Here is a 26220-nt window from a genome sequence, read left to right as displayed (position 1 = left end):
GAAGCAGAAAATTCGACCACATTACACCCATTTGGCATCCCTTCACTGGCTTCCTGTCCCAGTGAGATCAGATTTTAAGGTTCTGCTACTAGTCTATAAAATTGTTCATGGACTGGGCACTCCCCTACCTAGCTGACCTAATTAAACCTTACGTACCGGCCTGGGCTTTGCGTTCTCAGGGTGGAGGACTACTTTGTGTCCCTAGGGTGAATAAGAAGTCTGTGGGTCATAGAGCTTTCTCTTATCATGCCCCTTTCTGTGGAAGATCTCCCCACGTCTATAAAACAGTCAGATTCTGTGGAGACTTTCAAGTCCAGACTTAATACGCACTTATTTTCCCCTTTCGTATGGCTAGCATACTGGCACAGTATAGTTCTGCACTTTTTATTCTTTTAATGTATTTTATTAGGAAATGGAGCCATCTTCACTGTGCGCCAACTACAAGAGAAGTACCTCGCTGTCAATAAACCACTCTATCTTGCCATTTGTCGACCTGGAGAAGGCATTTGACCAGGTCCCAAGAAAAGTTCTATGGTGGGCCTTGAGGAGTTTTGGTGTTGAGGAGTGGGCGGTAAGAGTCATACAGGGCATGTACGCCAACACCAGAAGTCGAGTACGAGTCAATGCCAGTACAGTGAAGAGTTTGGAATTGGGTTGGAGTTCACCAGGCTCTGTTCTCAGACCACTGCGATTCATCATAGTGCTGGAAGCGCTGTTGCGCGAGTTCCGCACTGGCGCCCCTTGGGAACTCCTCTATGTCGACGACGTGGTGGTCATTGCAGACTCCCTAGATGAGTGCTGAAAGCCTGGCAGGAGAACATGGAACGCAAGGGTCTCAGAGTCAATATGAAGAAGACTAAGATTAGGGTCTCTGGCCTTGTAATGGAAGTCCTCAAAGACTCAGGTAAGTTTCCCTGCACCGTCTGCCGTAGTGGCGTAGGTGAAAACTCCATTGTTTTCTCACAGTGCAAGCTCTGGGTGCACAAGAGCTGCACGTAAAATCACTGGCAGACTGTCGCCAACCTGACTATGTGTGTCTGAGATGTCATGGTGAAGCTCGCCCAATTGAGGGAGACCAGTTAGTCAGGTCGATGTTGGATGGGACCATGCTCCATATGGATCCCAGCTTCTGCTATCTAGGTGATGTGCTATGTGCTGGAGATGGTTGCAAGCTCGTCATCATCGCCGATGCACTTCAGCATGGGGAAAGTTCAGAACTCCTTTTTTATTCTTACGTCCAAACACATCTTGCTAAAGACCTGAGGGAAGATATTCTCAACTGTGTTCGCTCTGCTTTGCTGCATGGTCGCGAAACCTGGGCACCAACTGCTGCAGACCTTCAGCGGCTCCGCCGCAATGACAGATCCATGATACGATGGATCTGCGGCGTAAAAACCACAGGATGATGTCTCCTCTTCTGCACTCCATGCAAAGCTGGGGGTTGAGGAGGTTTCTGCAGCGATGCGTACCTGGCGGCTAAGATGGTATGGGCATGTGAAATGGGCGTCATCGTGCATCAACTCTGTCATGCTTATGGAGATTCCCGGGTCGCCGAGGGCGTGGCAGACCTCGGAAGACATGGGCTGATTGTGTGAGGACTGACATAGCTGCCTGCTGCCTACCCCAGAACCTGGGACAACCACAGCAGATGACAAATATAAATTGAATGTAGTAGTAGTAGGAGCATGCCGCGGCCTCAACTTTACCTAAATTCTGGGTCTTTTAGTGAAGCTTAGGGCTAGTGGCTGGCGATCACATTAGTATTTCTTGTTTTTCTTGTTGTTTAATGCTGACAAATTATACTGTATTTTTATTATACTGTATTTTTACTGTCTTTCTAATGCTGATTCTGTTTTTCTCTCTGTTTACGGTGCAGCTCCATCCAGAGCTGGGTGTGTACCGGGAACATTTCCTGTATATTTGTTTTGTGATTGTTCTGTAATTTGTGTCTGTAGCATGGCCCAAGCAGATGGTCACCCCTTTGAGTCTGGTCTGCTTGAGGTTCTTCTTCCTCAGAGGAGTTTTTCCCCTCCACTGAAGCTCTGGGGGTTAGTAAGTTTAGACCTTACTTGTGTGAAGTGCCTTGAGACAACTCTGTTGTGATTTGGCGCTATATAAATGAAAATAAATTGAAATTGAAATTGAAAATTGGGGGCCATACTACGGACACAATTTACAAAATGATATACAGGAAATTTTACCGGTTTTCTCTCCCTGAATGTTTCTCTCTTTGTTCATTTCACTTGGAAAAACCTTTATTTAGCAGTGCGAGCTCTGCACTTGTTTTTTTTTTCAAACATTCCCTCTCCTATATGCAGTACATTCCTTACTAAATGTTTTCTCTCTCTCTGTCTCTCTCTCTCTCGCTCGCTCACTTGCTCTTTATCTCTCTCTCTTTCTTTTTCCTGAAGCTGTTAGCAACCCTGCAACAATATTTCCCTTTTCTGAGCAAAAATGTATTTGGTGGATGCTTCATCCAAAGTGTCTCACGATTCCAGGGATGCATACAGATTTACTCTGGGATGGACCAGTGGGAGTAAAACTGCTAAGTTTTACATTTTTTGTACTTTGTTGTGTGAACAAACCAATTTTAAACTTGATTGTTATGAAGGTTGAATAACTGACGAGGGAATGGCTGCACCTTCAGAATCCATTCAGCACCACCTTTGTCATTTCCTTTTCCCACTTTCCTTGCTTCCTCCTGCACCATCTGCTATAAATTTGTAAACCAGTAAATCTGTGTTAATTCATCTTTCTCTAGGTCAGGCAGGCTCCACCTCATCTACAGCAATTGATTATATGTTTTGTCAGGTTTATGGTTCAGGATGCGAACATGTATATAGCTAATTAAGAATGATCTCCTCTTTTTCTCATTTCCTCCAGCATCTGAGGAAACCAACATCTACAGGAAATCCCCCATCTATAGGAGGCAAGGTGAGTCACTTCCTCACAGTGCTGTAATTTTTCTGCATGAACATAATAATGTGTTTTTCAGACTGAAGTGATGCTATTTAATGACATTTTATGGATGTTATAATGATGCCACTTATACCATACAATAACAACTGATTGATGATCATTGATAGAAGCTTTGGATCACTTGTCTAGAGCTGTTAGTTGTAGAGATATCCTCAAAAATGTGATTTGCAGATTACTTTTTGGCAGCCTTGACCTTTAACCAATCTGCTCCAAAATTTAATCTTCTGGATGTCTTCACTCAAAGAGTAAGCCTACCAAATTTGGTGAAAATATGCTCACCCGCTTGTAAGTTATTTTGACACAGCCACAAACACAACTCAGTACAATCCTGTGCAATTCCCTTGGCATGTAGAGTAATGAAACATACTTGTTTGTCTTTGTGTGACTTAGGGTAGTATCTCACTGTGCATGTGACTGTTGGAAAGTAGTTGGAGGCATGAATGAGTAAACAAACATGCAACATGTAACAATTTCACAGTTGGTACAGTTGTGTGTAAAGGTTTGGGCACCCCTGATGATTTCCATGATTTTCCTTTATAAATCATTGGTTGTTTGGTTCAGCAATTTCAGTTAAATATATCACATAGCAGACAAACACAGTGATATTTGAGAAGTGAAATGAAGTTTACAGGATTTACAGAAAAGTGTGCAATAATTCTTTAAACGAAATTAGGCAGGTGCATAAATTTGGGGCACCCCAGCAGAAAAAAAATACATCAATATTTAGTAGATCCTCCTTTGGCATAAATAACAGCCTCTAAATGCTTCCTATAGCTTCCAGTGAGAGTCTGGATTCTGGTTGAAGTATTTTGGACCATTCTTCTTTACAATATCTCAGGTTTGTTGGTTTCAGAGCATGGACAGCCCACTTAAAAATCACACCACAGATTTTCAATGATATTCAGGTCTGGGGACTGAGATGGCCATTCCAGAACATTGTACTTGTTCCTCTGCATGAATGCCTGAGTAGATGTTGAGCAGTGTTTAGGGTCGTTGTCTTGTTGAAAGATCCAGCCCCGGCGCAACTTCAACTTTGTCACTGATTCATGAACACTGTTTCTCAAGAATCTGCTGATATTGACTGGAATCCATGTGACCTTCAACTTTAACAAGATTCCCAGTACCTGCACTGGCCACACAGCCACACAGCATGATGGAACCACCTCACAATTTTACTGTAGGTGGCAACGTTTTCTTACAATGCTGTGATCTTTTTCTGCCATGCATACCGCCCCTTGTTATCCAAATAACTCAATGTTAGTTTGATCAGTCCACAGCACCTTATTCCAAAATGAAGTTGGCTTGTCCCAAATATGCTTTAGCATACCTCAAGCGACTCTATTTGTGGCATGTACACAGAAAAGGTTTACTCTGCATTTCTCTCTCATCCAGCATCTCCTTGTGCAAAGTGTGCTGTATTAGAGGAGCAAAAGAGGCCAGAAAAAAAAATGCACCATACCCTACCGGAGGTATAACGAGATGAAATTTGCACCAAAGTTTTCATCTGAATATGTAGTTTTCAGAACTGAAGTTGTACTTTACAAAAATTGTGCACATCATGCCGTTTTTAACCCTTTCAATGTCAAAACACCCACAAAAATCGCACCGCCATGGGTCTTCAAGAATATGATCCAGTGATCAAGGAATCATGTTTTGAATCAAATTGGTGGTAGTTCTTTGTTGGGAATAAGTTGGGAATAATAAGACAACCATTGACCATTCAGGGGTTTAAAGTTGTCTTAAGGGTCCACTTGGACCCCTCAAAACAGCATTTTTGGCCCTTTTTGGTGCTTTTTTCAGGAATGTTCTCTGCCAGATACCTTGACGGGTAAATTTTTACTTTTAACTCACACAGTGTGTCCCCCAGAGCCAAATAATTAAGAAAATAATGTTTTAGGAGAAGTCTGAAAAATATGTACTGTAATTAACCCTTTATTGTCAAAACACTGAATTGGCATACAAAAGAACTAAACTCACAACTGTATCATTCTGTGAGAAATTAGTGGACAGCGCACAAATGTACTGAGGAAGTATGATATCATTTGCATTTGGACCTCTGCAAATCAAATCCGGCTCCACCAGTGTGCATATATGTCTTGAAAACGGGAAAATAATTCTACTGAATGCGAATCTTTGTGTTGCCAGTTGAAGTGTGATGTCATCCATCTATCAAGGCCCAAAATCCACCAGAGACAGATGAATTATGTGATGTTTACCACAGGACAAATTATTTCAAACCGTTACTCATCAATACTTATTCCATTGCAGTTTTAAGTCCAAAGTCCCTATCACGGCCTGAGGAAAAGTCATGAGTCACAGATACAAAATTTTTATTCTGTTCATGTCTTTTTTGTTCTGAACAAGTTCTTTTCTCATTTGTTAAATGTGTTTCATCTGATGTCTGGCAAGTCCATTGGAAAGTTTTATGCGTGTTCAAATCTTTGAGCGGATATCAGACGGAAAGCTTCCATTGGTGGTTGCATGTTTTGTTTGCCATTTTGTATCTGTACGTGTTCATTAGCTTGTCAGTGGACATCTGATAGTTTTACTCATGCATTATGTTTGTCTTCTGTTTGTGTCCAGAACCACTGCGCAGCAGCATTCAGTGATTATTACACTCATTCCTATCAGAGCCCCAAATCTTCTGGAGACTGACAGATTAGGCAGTTTTTGCCACTGGACAAATTGTTTCAATCTGTTACTAATCAGTTTACTCAATCAAAGTTGGCATGTAGACTGGGCCTATGAATGGGAAGAGGTGATTTCATCGTGCTTTCAAGACCAAAGATCAAGTTCACATTTGAAGCCCAGAGCTGATATACAGGAAAACAACTCATTTTAATGAAATTAGTTTTGACAGTTTTAAAGCTCACTTAACATGCTTGTCACTTTGAAATGTGGGTTTGCTGTTGCTGAGCACTTCTGAATTCTGAGCACTTCTGAAAGGAAATTAATCAGAGAAAATGACTCTAAGCCTCTGCCCAGATTGATGCCACTGTTTTTCCATTGGCTCCTGTTTCTGTGTTGTGAAGGTGTCGTAGCACGGACCCACAACAGGGGGCGCAAATGAACGGAAGAGTAAGCCAAAAGGTAACAATTTAATGTTGTGATATTACACAACGAAACGTGTCTTAATCTCACAGTCAATAAACACCAGGTGAAGTGTGGGCAGGCTCGAAGATAGAAGACGCCCGACGAGAGAGAAGCCGCGTCCCACACGGCTTCCACCACCAACGGCCTGAAGAACACCGGAGCCGCCAGTCCCGAGTCCCCAGGTGGCCTCTGTCTTCGACTGTCGACCCTGGTACTGCTGGCAGAAAGCAGAAATATGATGTGTGAGTGTGAGTCCGCACACTCAGTAATATATAGTCCAGATACCGTTAGGGGGAGCCACCTCCACCTCCAAATCACACACACTCGTGCAGCTCCTGTTTGTCCCTCTTCTGGGTCTTACAGGAATACGGCTGCAAAACCGACGTAAGTCACAGTATTAAGTCAGCAGAGAAATTACCTTGGTTCTGGTAGTCGATTCTCTCGCGGGGAGGTGGAGTTGCAGTCGGCTTCTATGCTATGGTGGTGTAGATGAGTGACAGATGGAGTAATGAGTGACAGCTGTCACTTCCTCTGGGTCTGGCGCACTCTTGTGCTTGGAGCCGCACTCAAGCAGGGCGCCCCTCTGGTGGTAGTGGGCCCAGCAGTACCTCCTCTTCAGCGGCCCACAACAACAGGACCCCCCCCCTAACGGGCGCCTCCTGGCGCTACGACCAGGCTTGTCCGGGGTGTCGTTCTGTAGAAATCGGCCAGGAGGGCCGGGTCCAGGATGAAGCTCCTCTTCACCCAGGGAGCGTTCTTCAGGTCCATACCCCTCCCAGTCCACCAGATATTGGAACCCACGGCCCTTACGACGGACGTCCAGGAGCCTGCGGACCGTCCAAGCAGGCTCCCCGTCGATGAGCCGGGCAGGAGGCGGCGTAGGTCCAGGTGCACAGAGGGGCGAGGTGTGGTGTGGCTTAATACGGGACACGTGGAAGACAGGGTGGATCCGCAGTGAAGCCGGGAGTCGGAGCTTCACTGCGGCCGGGTTGATGATCTTGAGGATGGGGAATGGTCCGATGTACCTGTCCTTTAATTGGGTGAGTCACACAGAGGGGGATGTCCTTTGTTGACAGCCACACCTCCTGCCCGGGCTGGTACGTGGGGGGCCGGGTAACGTCGGCGGTCCGCATGGGTCTTGGCCCTCGTCCGGGCCTTTAACAGGGCAGAGCGGGCGGTCCGCACACACCGGGCGGCACCTCCTGAGGTGGGCCTGGACCGAGGGCACACCGACCTCTCCCTCCACCAGCGGGCAACAATGGGGGCTGGAACCCCCAACAGCCTCAAAAGGGGAGAGGCTCGGTAGCGACGAGACCTTGGCTGTTATGGCATACTCGATCCAGGCCAGATGGGTGACTCCAGGCCGCCGGCGTGCGGCGGAGGGGTGACGCAGCGAAGGGCCTGTTCCAAACTCCTGGTTAGCCCGCTCTGCCTGGACCGTTGGTCTGGGGGTGGTACCCGGAGAGAGACTTATGGTGGCCCCCAGCTCCTTACAGAAACTCCTCCACACCTGCGAAGAGAAACTGGGGACCACGATCTGATACAATGTCGATGGTATCCCATGCAGCCGCATGACGTGGTGGACCAGGAGGTCTGCGTCTCCTGGGCTGTCGGGAGCTCTCGGTGAGGGCTCACGAAGTGGGCCGCCCTTGGAGAAACCGGTCCACTATAGTGAGAATAATGGTGTTGCCCTGGGACGGCGGAGGCCCGTGATGAAGTCCAGGCGATGTGAGACCAGGGGCGATGAGGCACTGGCAGGGGTTTGAGCGGTCCCGTCGTACTCCGATGGTCTGCCTTGCACCCTGGCGCAGATGGTACAGGCCTGGACGTAGTCCCGGACGTCGGTTTCCAGGGACGGCCCACCAGAAGCGATGCGGACTACTGCCACGGTCTACGCACTCCGGGATGACAGGAGAGCTTGGACCCGTGACAGAAGTCCAATACGGCAGCTCTTGCCTCGGTGGACGTACAGTCTGTTCTTGGAGGCCAGTCCCCGGGTCCGGGCTCCTTGTCAGGGCCTCCCGGACGGTCTCCTCCACGTCCCAGGTGAGGGCGGCCCCGACAGTGGACTCGGGAGATGATGGTCTCTGGTGGGGTTCGACAGCCCGCTTTGCTCTTCTTCGTGCACCGGGACAATGCATCTGGTTTTTGGTTCTTGGTCCCCGGGGGCGATATGTGACCGGAAGTCAAAGCGCCCGAAGAACAGAGACCAGCGGGCTGCCTGGGGTTCAGCCGTTTGGCGGTCCGGATGTACTCCAGGTTCCGATGGTCAGTTGACACAACCGCGAAGGGCCCAACGATGCCCCCTCCAGCAGGTGTCTCCACTCTTCAAGAGCTCCTTCACCGCAAGAAGTTCCCGATTGCCGACGCTCATAGTTCCGTTCAGCTGGGGTCAACCTGCGGGAATAAAGGCACAAGGATTGGAGGACTTTATCCGCCCTCCACGCTCTGGGACAGCACGGCTCTATCCCTGAGTCAGAGGCGTCCACCTTACTATGTACTGGCGATCAGGATCAGGCTGCACCAGAACTGGTGCAGTCGAGAACCGGCGTTTCAACTCCTGGAACGCGGCTTCGCACTGATCCGACCAGGCGAAGGGGACCTTGGTGGAGGTCAGGGCAGTCAGGGGGCTAACTACTGACTGTACCCCTTAATGAACCTCCTGTAGAAATTTGCAAAGCCTAGGAACTGCTGTAGTTTCCTGCGGCTTGTTGGTGGGGCCAATCTCTCACCGCCGCAACCTTAGCCGGATCAGGGGCGACGGGTTGGAGGAGATGATGAACCCCAGGAAGGACAAAGAAGTGCGGTGGAACTCGCACTTCTCGCCCTTCACAAACAGCCGGTTCTCCAACAACCGCTGTAGGACCTGACGTACATGCTGGACATGGGTCTCAGGGTCCGGGGAAAAAAGATGAGTATCGTCCAGATATACGAAGACGAACCGATGAGGAAGTCCGCAAGACGTCGTTAACCAAAGCTTGGAACGTCGCGGGGGCGTTAGTGAGGCCGAACGGCATGACCTGGTACTCAAAATGACCTAACGGGGTGTTGAATGCCGTCTTCCATTCGTCTCCCTTCGGATCCGAACCAGGTGGTACGCGTTTCTAAGATCCAATTTTGTGAAAATTTGGGCTCCATGCAGGGGAGGTGAAACACTGAATATAACAGAGGTAACGGGTATCGGTTGCGAACCGTGATCTCGTTCAGCCCTCTGTAATCGATGCATGGACGGAGTCCGCCGTCTTTCTTGCCCACAAAAAAGAAACCAGCCACCCATCGGGGAGGTGGGAGTTCCGGATCAGCCGGCAGCTAAGGAGTACCCGGAGTAGGTCTCCATTGCTTCGCGTTCCGGACGTGAGAGGTTGTACAGCCTGCTGGACGGGTACTCAGCGCCGGGACCAAATCGGATGGCACAATCATACGGTCCGGTGCGGGGAAGAGTGAGTGCCAGATCTTTGCTGAAAACGTCAGCCAGATCGTAGTACTCCTTTGGCACCGCCGACTAGATTGGGGGGAACTTTACCCCTCATCAGCCGTAGTGCCGGGAGGAACCGAGGATCCTAAGCACTCCCGGTGGCAGGTTTCGCTCCACTGCGTCACAACCCCAGACGGCCAATCAATCCGGGGATTGTGCTTCACCATCCATGGAAAGCCCAAAATCACTCGGGAGGTAGAAGGTGTTACATGGAACACTATATCCCTCCCTGTGATTCCCAGACACAACCAAAGTCACTGGTTGTGTCTGATGTGTGATTAATGGAAGCAGGGTGCCATCTAGTGCTCGCACCTGCAATGGTGACGGCAGAGCCACCAGAGGGAGCCCTACTTCCTTTACCATCTGCTGTCAGCAGATCCCCTTCAGACCCTGTGTCTATCAGTGCTGGGGCATGAAGGTTAAATCCCACAAAGGATTGTTACTGGGAGTCGTGCAGATTTGCGGGGTTTTCCCGCGTGCGTGTTATGACCCACCCTTAGCCCAGTTTCTAAGGACGGGTGTTGTTGTTTGACCGTTTTAGGGCAGTCCCTCTGCATGTGCTCGCAAGAGCCGCAGACGAAACACTCCCCGTGGGCCAGCCTCCTTTGTCTGATGTTTGATTTTAATTTAGCCCCTCACTGTGTCCCTAGCCCTCCTCAGCAGGGGGAGCTGTAGCCACACGGAGCTCTCTGGCAGTTGAAGCGTGGGGACGACGTCCCCTTGTCGGAACCGGAAGGGGGAGGGACCGACTAGTGCCGGTCATGCCTCCGGCTGCTCCCGACGCATGCTCGCTTTAAACGGTTGTCTAAAGTATAACCAAATCGATCAGCCCGTCAACTTCCCCGGTTCTCCTTGGCCAGTAGGTGCTCCTTGAGGACGGGGACCAGTCCATTACAAAGGCGGCGCGGAGCGCAACGTTATTCCAGCCGGACCTCGCTGCTGCGATGCGGAAGCCGAACTGCATACTCGGCTGCGCTACGACGCCCCTGTCTTCATCGACAGCAGCACGTTCGAAGCGGCCTCGCCTCTGTTGGGATGATCAAACACTTGTTGAACTTCCCGTACAAAACCCAGCATAAAGACGTTAGGAGCCGTGAATTCTGCTCCCAAAGACCGTAGCCCATGCGCGTGCCTCTCCTCGAAGCAAATTAATAACATAAGCCTACCCGGCTAGCGTCTGAGATGGTCGTACATGACGGGGCGCTGTGAAAAGACGAGCGAACACCTGCATGAGGAAGTCTCGCGCACGTCTCGACACAGCCCCCGTATGGTTCCGGAGGGGGCTTATGTATGCTTCAGGGGACGGTGGGGGGGTTGTTGAACGACCAGTGGAACGTCTGATTACAGGGCCCAGGACAAGCCAGAGGAGTGGCTGCAGCAGCGCCCTGATCGCGCGCTTCCCACCTGGCGGTGAGAGCCTACACCCTCCGATTAAGGAGGACACTCTGCTCGGTCACTAATCTAACCGGCCTTGAAGGCGGTTAAGATCTGCTGCAGCTCACTCAACCCGCCTCCCGCTGACGCCTGCGCTCCTGGTCTTCCATTGGCCGTTCAAGCTGGAGTGACGCCCCTCGGAGTCCATGACGATGGCGAGGACAATCCTGTTGTGGAAGGTGTCATAGCACGGACCCAACAGGGGGCGCAACTGAAGGACAAAGAGTAAGCCAAAAGGAACAATTTTAATGTTTGTGATATTACACACGAAACGTGTCTTAATCTCACAGTCAATAAAACACCAGGTGAAGTGTGGGCAGGCTCGAAGATAGAAGACGCCCGACGGAGAGAGAAGCCGCGTCCCCACACGGCTTCCACCACCAACGGCCCTGAAGAAACACCGGAGCCGCCAACGTACCGAGTCCCCAGGTGGCCTCTGTCTTCGACTGTCGACCCTGGTACTGCTGGCAGAAAGCAGAATATGATGTGTGAGTGTGAGGCTCCGCACACCTCAGTAATATATAGTCCAGATACGTTAGGTGGGAGGCACCTCCACCTCCAAATCACACACACTCGTGCAGCTCCTGTTTGTCCCTCTTCTGGGTCTTCACAGGAATACGGCTGCAAACAGAACGTAAGTCACAGTTTAAAGTCAGCAGAGAAATTACCTGGTTCTGGTAGTTCGATTTCTCGGCGGGGAGGTGGAGTTGCAGTCGGCTTATATGGGGTGTGTAGATGAGTGACAGCTGGAGTAATGAGTGACAGCTGTCACTTCCTCTGGGTCTGGCGCCCTCTTGTGCTTGGAGCCCGCACTCCAAGCAGGGCGCCCTCTGGTGGTAGTGGGCCAGCATACCTCCTCTTCAGCGGCCCCACACAACATTCTGTTGCTTATTGAGCTTTTAAAAGCAGGATCTGTTGAAGCAAGAGAATCCTGCAGGATCTTAGATGATCTAATTGGTTATTTTGTGACTTCTTGGGTAAATTGCTTGGTGAAATTTTGACCAGGTGGCCACTTGTGGGAAAATTTATTATTGTACCAGTATTTCCAGATAATTGTTTTTACTGTGGTTCTTTAAAGCCTTACAGCCTTAAATTCAATAAATCAATCAATCAATCAACTTTGTTCTTGTTAGCGCAAATCACAACAAAACAGTTGCCCCAAGGCGCTCCACATTGCAGGCAAGGCCATACAATAATATGAAACACAGTCTACGTCTAAAGCAACATAACCAAGGGATGGTCCAGGGTCACCCGATCCAGCCCTAACTATAAGCCTTAGCGAAAAGGAAAGTTTTAAGCCTAATCTTAAAAGTAGAGAGGGTATCTGTCTCCCTGATCTGAATTGGGAGCTGGTTCCACAGGAGAGGAGCCTGAAAGCTGAAGGCTCTGCCTCCCATTCTACTCTTACAAACCCTAGGAACTACAAGTAAGCCCGCAGTCTGAGAGCGAGCGCTCTAATGGGGTAATATGGTACTATGAGGTCCTAGATAAGATGGGACCTGATTATTCAAAACCTTATAAGTAAGAAGAAGAATTTTAAATTCCTATTCTAGCATTAACAGGAAGCCAATGAAGGGAGGCCAACACGGGTAGAGATATGCTCTCTCTGCTAGTCCCCGTCAGTACTCTAGCTGCAGCATTCTGAACCAACTGAAGGCTTTTTAGGGAACTTTTAGGACAACCTGATAATAATGAATTACAATAGTCCAGCCTAGAGGAAACAAATGCATGAATTAGTTTTTCAGCATCACTCTGAGACAAGACCTTTCTGATTTTAGAGATATTGCGTAAATGCAAAAAGGCAGTCCTACATATTTGTTTAATATGCGCTTTGAATGACATATCCTGATCAAAAATAACTCCAAGATTTCTCACAGTATTACCAGAGATCAGGGAAATGCCATCCAGAGTAACGATCTGGTTAGACACCATGCTTCTAAGATTTGTGGGGCCAAGTACAATAACTTCAGTTTTATCTGAGTTTAAAAGCAGGAAATTAGAGGTCATCCATGTCTTTATGTCTGTAAGACAATCCTGCAGTTTAGCTAATTGGTGAGTATCCTCTGGCTTCATGGATAGATAAAGCTGGGTATCATCTGCGTAACAATGAAAATTTAAGCAATACCGTCTAATAATACTGCCCAAGGGAAGCATGTATAAAGTGAATAAAATTGGTCCTAGCACAGAACCTTGTGGAACTCCATAATTAACTTTAGTCTGTGAAGAAGATTCCCCATTTACATGAACAAACTGTAATCTATTAGACAAATATGATTCAAACCACCGCAGCGCAATGCCTTTAATACCTATGACATGCTCTAATCTCTGTAATAAAATTTTATGGTCAACAGTATCAAAAGCAGCACTGAGGTCCAACAGAACAAGCACAGAGATAAGTCCACTGTCCGAAGCCATAAGAAGATCATTTGTAACCTTCACTAATGCTGTTTCTGTACTATGATGAATTCTAAAACCTGACTGAAACTCTTCAAATAGACCATTCCTCTGCAGGTGATCAGTTAGCTGTTTTACAACTACCCTCTCAAGAATCTTTGAGAGAAAAGGAAGGTTGGAGATTGGCCTATAATTAGCTAAGATAGCTGGGTCAAGTGATGGCTTTTTAAGTAATGGTTTAATTACTGCCACCTTAAAGGCCTGTGGTACATAACCAACTAACAAAGATAGATTGATCATATTTAAGATTGAAGCATTAAATAATGGTAGGACTTCCTTGAGCAGCCTGGCAGGAATGGGGTCTAATAAGCATGTTGATGGTTTGGATGAAGTAACTAATGAAAATAACTCAGACAGAACAATCGGAGAGAAAGAGTCTAACCAAATACCGGCATCACTGAAAGCAGCCAAAGATAACGATACATCTTTGGGATGGTTATGAGTAATTTTTTCTCTAATAGTCAAAATTTTGTTAGCAAAGAAAGTCATGAAGTCATTACTAGTTAAAGTTAATGGAATACTCAGCTCAATAGAGCTCTGACTCTTTGTCAGCCTGGCTACAGTGCTGAAAAGAAACCTGGGGTTGTTCTTATTTTCTTCAATTAGTGATGAGTAGAAAGATGTCCTAGCTTCACGAAGGGCTTTCTTATAGAGCAACAAACTCTTTTTCCAGGCTAAGTGAAGATCTTCTAAATTAGTGAGACGCCATTTCCTCTCCAACTTACGGGTTATCTGCTTTAAGCTACGAGTTTGTGAGTTATACCACGGAGTCAGACACTTCTGATTTAAAGCTCTCTTTTTCAGAGGAGCTACAGCATCCAAAGTTGTCTTCAATGAGGATGTAAAACTATTGACAAGATACTCTAACTCCCTTACAGAGTTTAGGTAGCTACTCTGCTCTGTGTTGGTATATGACATTAGAGAACATAAAGAAGGAATCATATCCTTAAACCTAGTTACAGCGCTTTCTGAAAGACTTCTAGTGTAATGAAACTTATTCCCCACTGCAGGGTAGTCCATCAGGGTAAATGTAAATGTTATTAAAAAATGATCAGACAAAAGGGAGTTTTCAGGGAATACTGTTAAGTCTTCTATTTCCATACCATAAGTCAGAACAAGATCTAAAATATGATTAAAGTGGTGGGTGGACTCATTTACTTTTTGAGCAAAGCCGATAGAGTCTAATAATAGATTAAATGCAGTGTTGAGGCTGTCATTCTCAGCATCTGTGTGGATGTTAAAGTCGCCCACTATAATTATCTTATCTGAGCTAAGCACTAAGTCAGACAAAAGGTCTGAAAATTCACAGAGAAACTCACAGTAACGACCAGGTGGACGATAGATAATAACAAATAAAACTGGTTTTTGGGACTTCCAATTTGGATGGACAAGACTAAGATACAAGCTTTCAAATGAATTAAAGCTCTGTCTAGGTTTTTGATTAATTAATAAGCTGGAATGGAAGATTGCTGCTAATCCTCCGCCCCGGCCCGTGCTACGAGCATTCTGACAGTTAGTGTGACTCGGGGGTGTTGACTCATTTAAACTAACATATTCATCCTGCTGTAACCAAGTTTCTGTTAGGCAGAATAAATCAATACGTTGATCAATTATTATATCATTTACCAACAGGGACTTAGAAGAAAGAGACCTAATGTTTAATAGACCACATTTAACTGTTTTAGTCTGTGGTGCAATTGAAGGTGCTATATTATTTTTTCTTTTTGAATTTTTATGCTTAAATAGATTTTTGCTAGTTATTGGTGGTCTGGGAGCAGGCACCGTCTCTATGGGGATGGGGCAACGAGGGGATGGCAGGGGGAGAGAAGCTGCAGAGAGGTGTATAAGACCACAGCTCTGCCTCCTGGTCCCAACGCTAGACAGTCACAGTTTGGAGGATCCCAAAAAATTGGCCAGATTTCTAGAAATGAGAGCTGCTCCCTCTAAAGTGGGATGGATGCCGTCTCTCCTAACAAGACCAGGTTTTCCCCAGAAGCTTTGCCAATTATCAATGAAGCCCACCTCATTTTTTGGACACCACTCAGACAGCCAGCAATTCAAGGAGAACATGCGGCTAAACATGTCACTCCCGGTCTGATTGGGGAGGGGCCCAGAGAAAACAACAGAGTCCGACATTGTTTTTGCAAAGTTACACACCGATTAATGTTAATTTTAGTGACCTCCGATTGGCGTAACCGAGTGTCATTACTGCCGACGTGAATTACAATTTTACCAAATTTACGCTTAGCCTTAGCCAGCAATTTCAAATGTCCTTCGATGTCGCCTGCTCTGGCCCCCGGAAGACAATTGACAATGGTTGCTGGTGTCGCTAACTTCACATTTCTCAAAACAGAGTCGCCAATAACCAGAGTTTGATCCTCGGCGAGTGTATCGTCGAGTGGGGAAAAACGGTTAGAGATGTGAACGGGTTGACGGTGTACACGGGGCTTCTGTTTAGGGCTACGCTTCCTCCTCACAGTCACCCAGTCAGCCTGCCTTCCCGACTGCACGGGGTCTGCCAGGGGGGAACTAACGGCGGCTAAGCTACCTTGGTCCGCACCGACTACAGGGGCCTGGTTAGCTGTAGAATTTTCCACGGTGCGGAGCCGAGCCTCCAATTCGCCCAGCCTGGCCTCCAAAGCTACGAATAAGCTGCACTTATTACAAGTACCGTTACTGCTAAAAGAGGCCGAGGAATAACTAAACATTTCACACCCAGAGCAGAAAAGTGCAGGAGAGACAGGAGAAGCCGCCATGCTAAAACGGCTAAGAGCTAGTAGCTATGCTAAGCTAGCGGATTCCCAAACAGGGAATCCGACACTAGACAGGCTGTGGAGCAGCACAGGTAACGCACAACAACAGTGCTAAAAAATAAAATAAAAATAAAAATCCACTGGACAGGCTGTGGAGCAGCACAGGCAACGCACGACAACAGTGCTAAACAAAATAAAAATCCACTAGACAGGCTGTGGAGCAGCACAGGTAACGCACGACAACAGTGCTAAAATAAAATAAAAATCCACTAGACAGGCTGTGGAGCAGCACAGGTAACGCACAACAACAGTGCTAAAATAAAATAAAAATCAACTAGACAGGCTGTGGAGCAGCACAGGTAACGCACGACAACAGTGCTAAATAAAATAAAAATCCACTAGACAGGCTGTGGAGCAGCACAGGTAACGCACACCAACAGTGCTAAAAAATAAAATAAATAAAAATAAAAATCCACTGGACAGGCTGTGGAGCAGCACAGGTAACGCACAACAACAGTGCTAAAAATAAAATAAAAATCCACTAGACAGGCTGTGGAGCAGCACAGGTAACGCACGACAACAGTGCTAAAACAAAATAAAAATCCACTAGACAGGCTGTGGAGCAGCACAGGTAACGCACAACAACAGTGCTAAAACAAAATAAAATCCACTAGACAGGCTGTGGAGCAGCACAGGTAACGCACCGACAACAGTGCTAAAACAAAATAAAAAATCCACTAGACAGGCTGTGGAGCAGCACAGGTAACGCACAACAACAGTGCTAAAACAAAATAAAAATCCACTAGACAGGCTGTGGAGCAGCACAGGTAACGCACGACAACAGTGCTAAACAAATAAAAATCCACTAGACAGGCTGTGGAGCAGCACAGGTAACGCACAACAACAGTGCTAAAAAATAAAATAAAAATAAAAATCCACTGGACAGGCTGTGGAGCAGCACAGGCAACGCACGACAACAGTGCTAAACAAAATAAAAATCCACTAGACAGGCTGTGGAGCAGCACAGGTAACGCACGACAACAGCGCTAAATAAAAATCCACTGGACAGGCTGTGGAGCAGCACAGGTAACGCACGACAACAGCGCCCAAAAAAATAAAATCAAAATCAAATCCACTGGACAGGCTGTGGAGCAGCACAGGTAACACACGACAACAGTGGTAAAAAATAAAATAAAATCCACTGGACAGGCTGTGGAGCAGCACAGGTAACGCATGACAAACAGTGCTAAAAAATAAAATAAAAATCCACTGGACAGGCTGTGGAGCAGCACAGGTAACGCACGACAACAGTGCTAAAAAAAATAAATAAATAAAAAAAAAAAAAAAAAAAAAAAAAAAAAAAAAAAAAAAAATCCACTGGACAGGCTGCGGAGCAGCACAGGTAACACACGACAACAGTGGTAAAAAATAAAATAAAAATCCACTGTACAGGCTGTGGAGCAGCACAGGTAACACACGACAACAGTGGTAAAAAACAAAATAAAAATCCACTGTACAGGCTGTGGAGCAGCACAGGTAACACACGACAACAGTGGTAAAAATAAATAAAAATCCACTGAACAGGCTGTGGAGCAGCACAGGTAACACACGACAACAGTGGTAAAAAATAAAATAAAAATCCACTGAACAGGCTGTGGAGCAGCACAGGTAACGCACGACAACAGTGCAAAAAAAAATAAATAAATAAATTAAAAAAAAAAAAAAAAAATAAAAAAAAATAAAAAAAAAAAATAAAAATCCACTGGACAGGCTGCGGAGCAGCACAGGTAACACACGACAACAGTGGTAAAAAATAAAATAAAAATCCACTGTACAGGCTGTGGAGCAGCACAGGTAACACACGACAACAGTGGTAAAAAATAAAATAAAAATCCACTGAACAGGCTGTAGAGCAGCACAGGTAACGCACAACAACAGTGGTAAAAAATAAAATAAAAATCCACTGAACAGGCTGTAGAGCAGCACAGGTAACGCACGACAACAGTGGTAAAAAATAAAATAAAAATCCACTGAACAGGCTGTAGAGCAGCACAGGTAACACACGACAACAGTGGCAAAAAATAAAATAAAAATCCACTGAACAGGCTGTAGAGCAGCACAGGTAACGCACGACAACAGTGGCAAAAAATAAAGTAAAAATCCACTGAACAGGCTGTAGAGCAGCACAGGTAACGCACGACAACAGTGCTAAAATAAAATAAAAATCCACTAGGCAGGCTGTGGAGCAGCACGACAACAGTGCTAAAAAATAAAATAAAAATAAAAACGAAAGCGTTAGCAAGCTTGCCAACGCTGATGAAGGTTAGCTGATAAAAGAGCTCCGTCGCGATGCTTCGACCGTTAGAGGTCTTCTTTAGGCGTTGGAGCACGGTGAAAAAGTAAAAAAAAAAAAAAAAAGTAAAAAAGTCTTGAAAAAGACTGTTAATTCAAAGAACTCAAACAGCTCAGTTCAAACAGCTAACAGATACAGCAGAACACCGCTGTGCTCCGGAACCAGAAACCTGTGCTCCGGAACCAGAAACCGTAATAAATACAAAAATAATAAATTGAACTATAACCCCTCCCAATCTAATGTACGTCAGTCATTTTCTTCCTCATCATTTGTAGAATTTCACTGGACCTTGAGACAATGTGGTACTGCATGACCTTCACGCTGCAGAAACAGTTACATTTAACTGATGATTTGATGGAAAAGGTTTGGCAGTTATGTTGAGTCTAGATGAACCCAGCCGTTTATCCCAAGATACTATGAAAAAGTATTCATTGCTTCTGTTTTTGCACGTCTCACATTGTTTTAGGTGCATTAAATTTGAGAGTTGGGACAGTGTGGCAACCGAGGCAGTCAGTGCGCTTGTTAGCAGAAGGTTCCTGGTTCAAGACCACCCCTGCCCTTTCTCCATGTGATGTGGAGTTGTGTCAGGAAGGGCATTTGGTGTAAAACCTGCAGTGGTGGGCACAGTTCCGTGAATCTACTAACTGCTAATTATCAAAGATAATGTTTTCATTATCGGATTAGCTTTTCAGATATCTTTGACACCATTATCGGACCAGTTATCTTCCTATAAGTTTTGGTCTGATCATTTTTAGACCACTAACATATTTTTGGAGATGCAGGAAACAAAGTTTAACAGTTACAAACATTTATGAAGTCTAAAATCAGTTGAGTACGTACCTGTTAAATGTTTTATAGCAGATGCGCAGTTCTGTCCTCTGTAAATAAAGGAGAGCTGGGTCCAGAAGAAACCAGCTCTATTCTCTGTAAACAGAGGAGAGCTGGTTTCAGAAGAAACTGCTCTATCCTCTGCAGGCAAAGGAGAACTGGTCACAGAAAAGATAAGAAAAGAAAAAAAAAAAGCTAATTTCTTTTGACTCCATACTAGTATGCTGGCAATATCACCCAAGTCATCTAGAGGCATATAGTTTTAACTTGTGGTTAAAATTTTAACCAAACTAATTTCGGACAAGTTATTTAAATTAATGTCACGTCTGAAGTTTTATAAACTGAAAATATCAGATATATATTTTAGTTTTAAAGTAGACCTGCATTGAAATAAATGCAGTCAGATCTTTGGACCAAAAAATGACTTACATTTACACATAAGATCCTTCTGAATGTAGTAAAGTAAATCTGGAAGCCCAGATCTGTCATTCAATGGAGAAATCTTCATTTAAAAATGACAAATTTACAGCTAACATTTAGCCCTCCGCAAAACTGTCCCTCTCATCATGGACGCTGCCAAGACGTCACGGAGAAGACCCTCTCTCCCAGCATGCATTGCGTGCCAACTGTAATTTGTGGATTTACGTCAGTTTGCATCTGCACCTTTTTCTTGTCTTATATGGAAGGATCTACTTTTTTTAAAACTTCATAGTCTTGCGGCACGTTTGGTGAGTACACATTTCTTTTATTTGTGCTTGAAAATTATTTTGGGGGACTTTTTCATACGCCCGTTTGATTGAGTGGTGTCGCAATGAAAATCTACTGTCTTTCGCCTCCGGTACCATCGCGGGATATGGAGGCGAGACCGCAAAGAATCCCAGTCATTAAAAATATATAAACCTCTCTCAGCGTCCATGGAGCTCTGGGGCTCCGATTGCCGAGACGTGCGGTGCTGTGGATTTGCCGCAAGAAGTCTGTCCTTGCAGCAACAGGTGTACCGGCCGCTTCGCATTAAAACAGCGAGCGTAATCTCAGGACTTGTGCCAAGTGTGCTGCAGCTCCATTCAGTAGACAGAGAGGTGATGCCGGTGTTGTGCGCTGAATCTGGCACAACACCGGCTGCAAAGCAGACACGGGCGGTGTGAGTGGCCCACGTCGGCGGTTAACGAGCTCGTTAACGAGCCCGCAGACTTAATAAGCGCAGCGGAGGCAAAGAGCGGGAGAGGAAGAATGGCGCCCGCTGTCGATGTCATTGCTGATCTGATCCCCGGATCTGAGCAAGCAGAGCTGTGTCTCACATTCATTGCAGCTTACTTTTGGATGTTGAAACCAGGACGTGTATAAGTAACATTACTAACAGATAAAATCAATTTCAATGCGGGATTGGACTAAAGGCGGGAGCACGTCGTCTTGTCCCTGACGTCATGGAAATGATACGGCTATACAAACTGTTTTCACAGAGGGCTAAATTTTAGCTGCAAATTTGTCATTTTTAAATGAGGATTTCTCCACTGAATTACAAATTTGGTCTTACAGATTTACTTTACTGCATTCACAAGGGTCTTATAAATACATATCAGCTATTTCTTTCTGAAATCTGACCACATTTATTTCAGTGCAGGTCTAATTTAAAGTAATGCACTAATTTTGAAGGTTTTAGTGTGGACATGCTGTGTCAGGTGCATTATGGGTAATCTCAGTACATTCACGACAGAAGAAATGCATTTGAGACGCTCTGATCAGGCTCCACATGGACAACAGCATTAAACTCTTTGTATGTTGTGCCCAAAACTCTCGTGAATATATTCTCTGCGTTTATAGACGTGTTATTGTGTTTGTTTTATGTAAAAATGCCAGGAGAAGCCAGGTTGCTTCTCCATTATTTTCAATTGGAATCATTACAATTGATTCCTGTTTGCTATTAGAGTCCTGCTTATGTCAAACGCTGTCTGTCGTCTTTGTTCCAGAGTAATATATACAGGATGTCTGAAATTCAGTTTGCGTTTATTAAATTCCATGCATCTTAAACGTAGCAGACACGGATTATCTGGAATTTTGTTTTGGCAAGTTTTCATGTTCTCTACTGCCATCTACTGGCCAGTAGTGTTCATGGCAGTATTCGCCCTAAGTACTGAGTGTCTGGGCACCAGTAGATGGCATCGTTCTGTTTATTTTGACACCGTTTATATGAGATGGTTATCTAATTACACCTTGGCTTTTTTTTTTTTTTTTTTGCAAATGCTTTTTTTTCAAATAAAAATTGGTGTTTACATATATATTTATATGTAAACACCAACACACACCTCACATTAACGTGTTGGTTTTTACCTGGAATGAATGAGTCAACCAATCGGTGTTAGTGGAGGCACATCTTACCCATAATCCCTTTGTTATTTGTCTATGTTTGTTACAGACCTTCAGAAATAGTGCATTATTCAACATTAAAAGATATATGTTATAGTTTAACAAATTACAGAATTGACATTAATGGAGTTATTCTATCGGTATTAATTTTATTCATAAATCAAACCATAAGTCAGCACTGCTTTATTTTCCAAGACCTCTGCCTCACGGCAACACTGTTATTGGGTAGAGAGTTGAGCTTCACTGCGCCTCTCAACTGCTTCTTTGCTGGAAGTTATGTAGTAAACAGGAGCTTCCAGCAGTGGGCAGGGCGTTCAAAGACAGAAGTGCTGACTCATTGTTTGGGTCTGTGGTGGCCTTAGATGCTACCAAGTCAAAGTCAGCTTTATTGTCAAATATGCTATACATGCACAACAAACAGCACAGATGGTAGCATGTTAGCCATGCTAGCTGGATAGCATGGTCCGGGACGCTGTCATTGAGCCATGTTTCCACAAAAACAAGGACACAGCACTCACCCACAGTCTTGGAAGATGTCCGAAGTAAACGAATATGGTCCAGTTTATTGTCCAGCGAGTGTACGTTGGCCAGGGTGATGGAAGGGATAGCCGGCCGGTAAAGTCTGGCGGCTAACCTAGCCCGGATACGTCCACGCTTACCCTTCTTCTGCTTCCTCGGGTCCCGCCCGTGGCACCTCCACTGTGGGCTGGATGCAGGAGTGGCGGTCGGGGATTGAAGGGCCTCTGGCGTAAACTGTCCTCACGTAGCTTTTCCACGTCCGCTGAAGTTAAGTCTGTGATTTTGTCCGTATTTCTGCAGATGTCGAGCAGAAACTCCCGGGAATAAGTGCGCCTTGAGATGTGAGGGCGCGACGAGTACGGTGATGAACAGACACACACTGTTTGTAAACATAAAAAACATGAAAACACCATTGTGTTGGGAGTGAGAGGAGCCACTGCGTGTCCACGTGCTGCCATATTCAGAAAGAATATGGTGTTTAAACTCAAGATCAGCTTGTTTGTAGTTGCAAGTGTACCGGAGACAATACTGGAAGTTATCTGTTAGCTGTAGCTTCCGAATACTTTTTGGGTGGTTTGTCGGTTTAGCTTTATACAAGATAACTTTTCAGTTTGCTGATTATCTGTTAATGAAGCTAACTTTTTGGTTAGCTGTGCCTACCACTGAAACCTGTGTCAAATCAACATGCAGATCCATATCATAGCTTCTGTACCAACCCCACAGAAAAAGGGAGAAGCAGAACTGACAGAATGTACTATTAAATTTAAGAGCTGAATTAAAAAGCAGCACCAGATAATCGGGACTTACAGTTTATCCATTAGAACTCAGGCGGCGGGTCAGGCAGACTTACAGTTCCTCAGAAACACTTCTCAGTAATTTACACTGTGCTACAAAGTGCTGACAGTTGTGCCACCCCCCCCCCCCCCCCCTCTTTTTATAGCCTGGGCATGCAATGTATTACAGTTGTATGCTAAAGTTTGGGGCACCTCTGATAATTTTCATGATTTTCCTTTATAAATCATTGGTTGTCCTAGATCAGAAATTTCAGTTAAATATATCATATAGCAGATGAACACACTCATATTTGAGAAGTGAAATGAAGTTTTTAGTATTTCCAGAAAGTGTGCAACAATTTAAACAAAATTGGGCAGGTGCATAAATTTGGGCACCCTTGTCATTTTGATTTGAATACATTTAGCACTAATTATTGGAACACAAAACTGGTTTGGTAAGCTCCTTGACTATTGACCTCCTTACACAGGTGAATCCAATCCTGAGAAAGGGTATTTAAGGTGACCATTTACAAATGTTTTCCTCTTTGCGTCTCTTCTAATGAGTGGCAACATGGGACCCTCTAAACAACTCTCAAATGACCTGAAAACAAAGATTGTTCAACATCATGGTTTAGGGGAAGGATACAAAAAGCTATCTCAGAGATTTCAGCTGTCAGTTTCCACTGTGAGGAACCTAGTGAGAAATGGAAGACCACAGGCCAGTACTAGTTAAGGCCTGAAGTGGCAGTCCAAGAAAAATCTTAGATAAGCTGAAGCGAAGGATGGTGAGAACAGTCATAGTCAACCCACAGACCTGCCTCCAAAGACCTACAACATAATCTTGCGGCAGAGAGTGTCTCTGTGCTTCGTCCAACTATACAACACACTTTGCACAAGGAGATGCTGTAATGCAGAGGAATCCTTTTCTGCGTACACACCACAACCAGAGTCGCTTGAGGTATGCTAAAACACATTTGGACAAGCCAGCTTCATTTTGAAATAAGGTGCTGTGGACTGACGAAACTAAAATTGAGTTATTTGGACATAACAAGGGGCGGTATGCATGGCTGAAAAAGAACACAGCATTGCAAGAAAAACACTTGCTACCTATAGTAAAATTTGGAGGTGGTTCCATCATGCTGTGTGCTGTGTGGCCAGTGCAGGCACTGGGAATCTTGTTAAAGTTGAGGGTCACATGGATTCCAGTCAATATCAGCAGATTCTTGAGAACAATGTTCATGAATCAGTGACAAAGTTGAAGTTGCACCAGTGCTGGATCTTAAAACAAGACAACAACCCTAAACACTGCTCAAATCTACTAAGGCATTCATGCAGAGGAACAAATACAACGTTCTGGAATGGCCATCTCAGTCCCCAGACCTGAATATTACTGAAATCTGTGGTGTGATTTTAAGCTTGCTGTCCATGCTCAGAAACCAACAAACCTGACTGAACTGGAGATGTGTTACAAAGTAGAATAGTCCAAAATACCTTCATCCAGAATCCAGACTCTCATTGGAAGCGTTTAGAGGCTGTTATTTCTGCAAAAGGAGGATCTACTAAATATTGACATATTTTTGTCCTGTTGGGGTGCCCAAATGTATGCACCTGCCTAATTTTGTTTAAAGAATTTTTGCACTTTCTGTAAATCCTATAAACTTCATTTCACTTCTCAAATATCACTGTTTGTCTGCTATATGATATATTTAACTGAAATTGCTGATCCAAACAACCAATGATTTATAAAGGAAAATCATGGAAATCATCAGGGGTGCCCAAACTTTCATTTATTATATTCATCACTTCTAATCATTTTATATCAAGTTGCACAGTCATGTTCACAGTCAGTTTGGAGTTTCTTATTGATCTAACCTGCATGTCTTTGGAAGCAGGAGGAAGCTTGAACACCAGGAGGAAACCCACACGAACATGGACACTTCACACAGAAAGGACCAGATGGGAAGTGAGCACAGGACCTTGTTAGGTCGGCAGCCTAGAGCATTTTGGTCAAACAAACGAGGTACCAATATCTGAGGTCAGGATCTTGTACTTTGTGTTATATGACATGCAGAAATTAGGTATCAAAGGGTTGTGGTATCATCTGTTGGTGGCAAATACCAGAAAAAAAGGTTCAATTTTGGGGGTGTCTGGAGTGGCCAATGCAACACAGAACCTTGCAACAGAAGTTGATTTGATGCGATACCTTCAATGTTTAACCAAGCCTTTATTTTAGGACTCTTTTAGGGGTGGTCTGGCATCCCAATGCAGAGGACAAAATGTCAGGCAATGGACAATCTAAATATTATATTCATTTGGTGCAGCTTTTTTGTGGTACTTTTGAAGTTTAATCTAGCCAAATTTTACCATTGGCAGAAAAAGGGTTCATTTTTGCGGGTGTCTGGCAGGGCCAATGCAGCAGAAATTTTGTCTGGCGTTGCTCATTATACATTTAGTACATAATGAAGATTCATACAAACATGGTTTCATGTGGTACCTTGAATGTTTAACCAAGCCCAAATTCTGGGACCCCTTTAGGGGTGTCTGGCACCCCACTTGCAGAGGGCAAAATGTCTGGCAAGGGCTGTTTCAATGACTGTGTACTATGCCGGTTCAGACTACATCTGTATTTTGTGGTACCTCCTTTGTTTGATCCAGCGCATTTTTTGACCCCCTATTTGGGGTCCTAGGGGTCAGTCGCAGCAGGGGTCCCCGGCAGACATTCATTTCTGCATGTCGTATAACACATAGTACAAGATCTGACCTCGGATATTGGTACCTCATTCGTTTGACCAAAATGCTCTGGGCTGCTGCTCTATGTTGTTGTGAGGCAGCAGTGCTAACCACTAATCCATCGTGCCACCCAAGTCGCGTTATGCATTTAGCAAATCTTTACTGTTAAAAATAATTGCAGTTATTAAGTTGTTACTGTGACTTTTCATTGGTGTCGGTGCTTATATTTGGATGCATGCATGAAGGCAACTGAGGTGTCTATGAAAGCAAAGCATGAAACACTACTGCTGTTATTCTATATGGCTTTTCATGCAAAATGCTCACGAGTCCCCTCATCCTACATCTAATCAGCACCACTGACCACTCGGATTAGGACACTGTTTTTTCTCTTGCAAGATGCCTTTGGATATTCCATCCATCCTCCCTTTTCTATACCCACTTTGTCCAATCAAGGGTCTCAGGGCT

At 45.1% G+C, this 26220-nt stretch overlaps 1 protein-coding gene and 1 long non-coding RNA gene across 2 annotated transcripts in view; one reads left to right on the top strand and one right to left on the bottom strand.

Annotated features, from left to right (window-relative positions):
- LOC117517176 (actin-binding LIM protein 3-like) overlaps positions 1 to 26220 on the top strand; it is a 276212-nt gene that overhangs the window by 183206 nt on the left and 66786 nt on the right. The window lies entirely within an intron of this gene.
- On the bottom strand, positions 1900 to 11763 carry LOC117517177. The gene is made up of 3 exons (XR_004562672.1): positions 11754 to 11763; positions 11070 to 11079; positions 1900 to 2042 (listed from the first exon to the last, which is right to left on the bottom strand). It is a non-coding gene; the product is annotated as an uncharacterized LOC117517177 (long non-coding RNA).

The sequence above is a fragment of the Thalassophryne amazonica genome, chromosome 9 (genome assembly GCF_902500255.1).
Source record: "Thalassophryne amazonica chromosome 9, fThaAma1.1, whole genome shotgun sequence".
Lineage (NCBI taxonomy): Eukaryota > Metazoa > Chordata > Actinopteri > Batrachoidiformes > Batrachoididae > Thalassophryne > Thalassophryne amazonica.
This window is presented reverse-complemented; position numbering and strand designations above follow the sequence as displayed.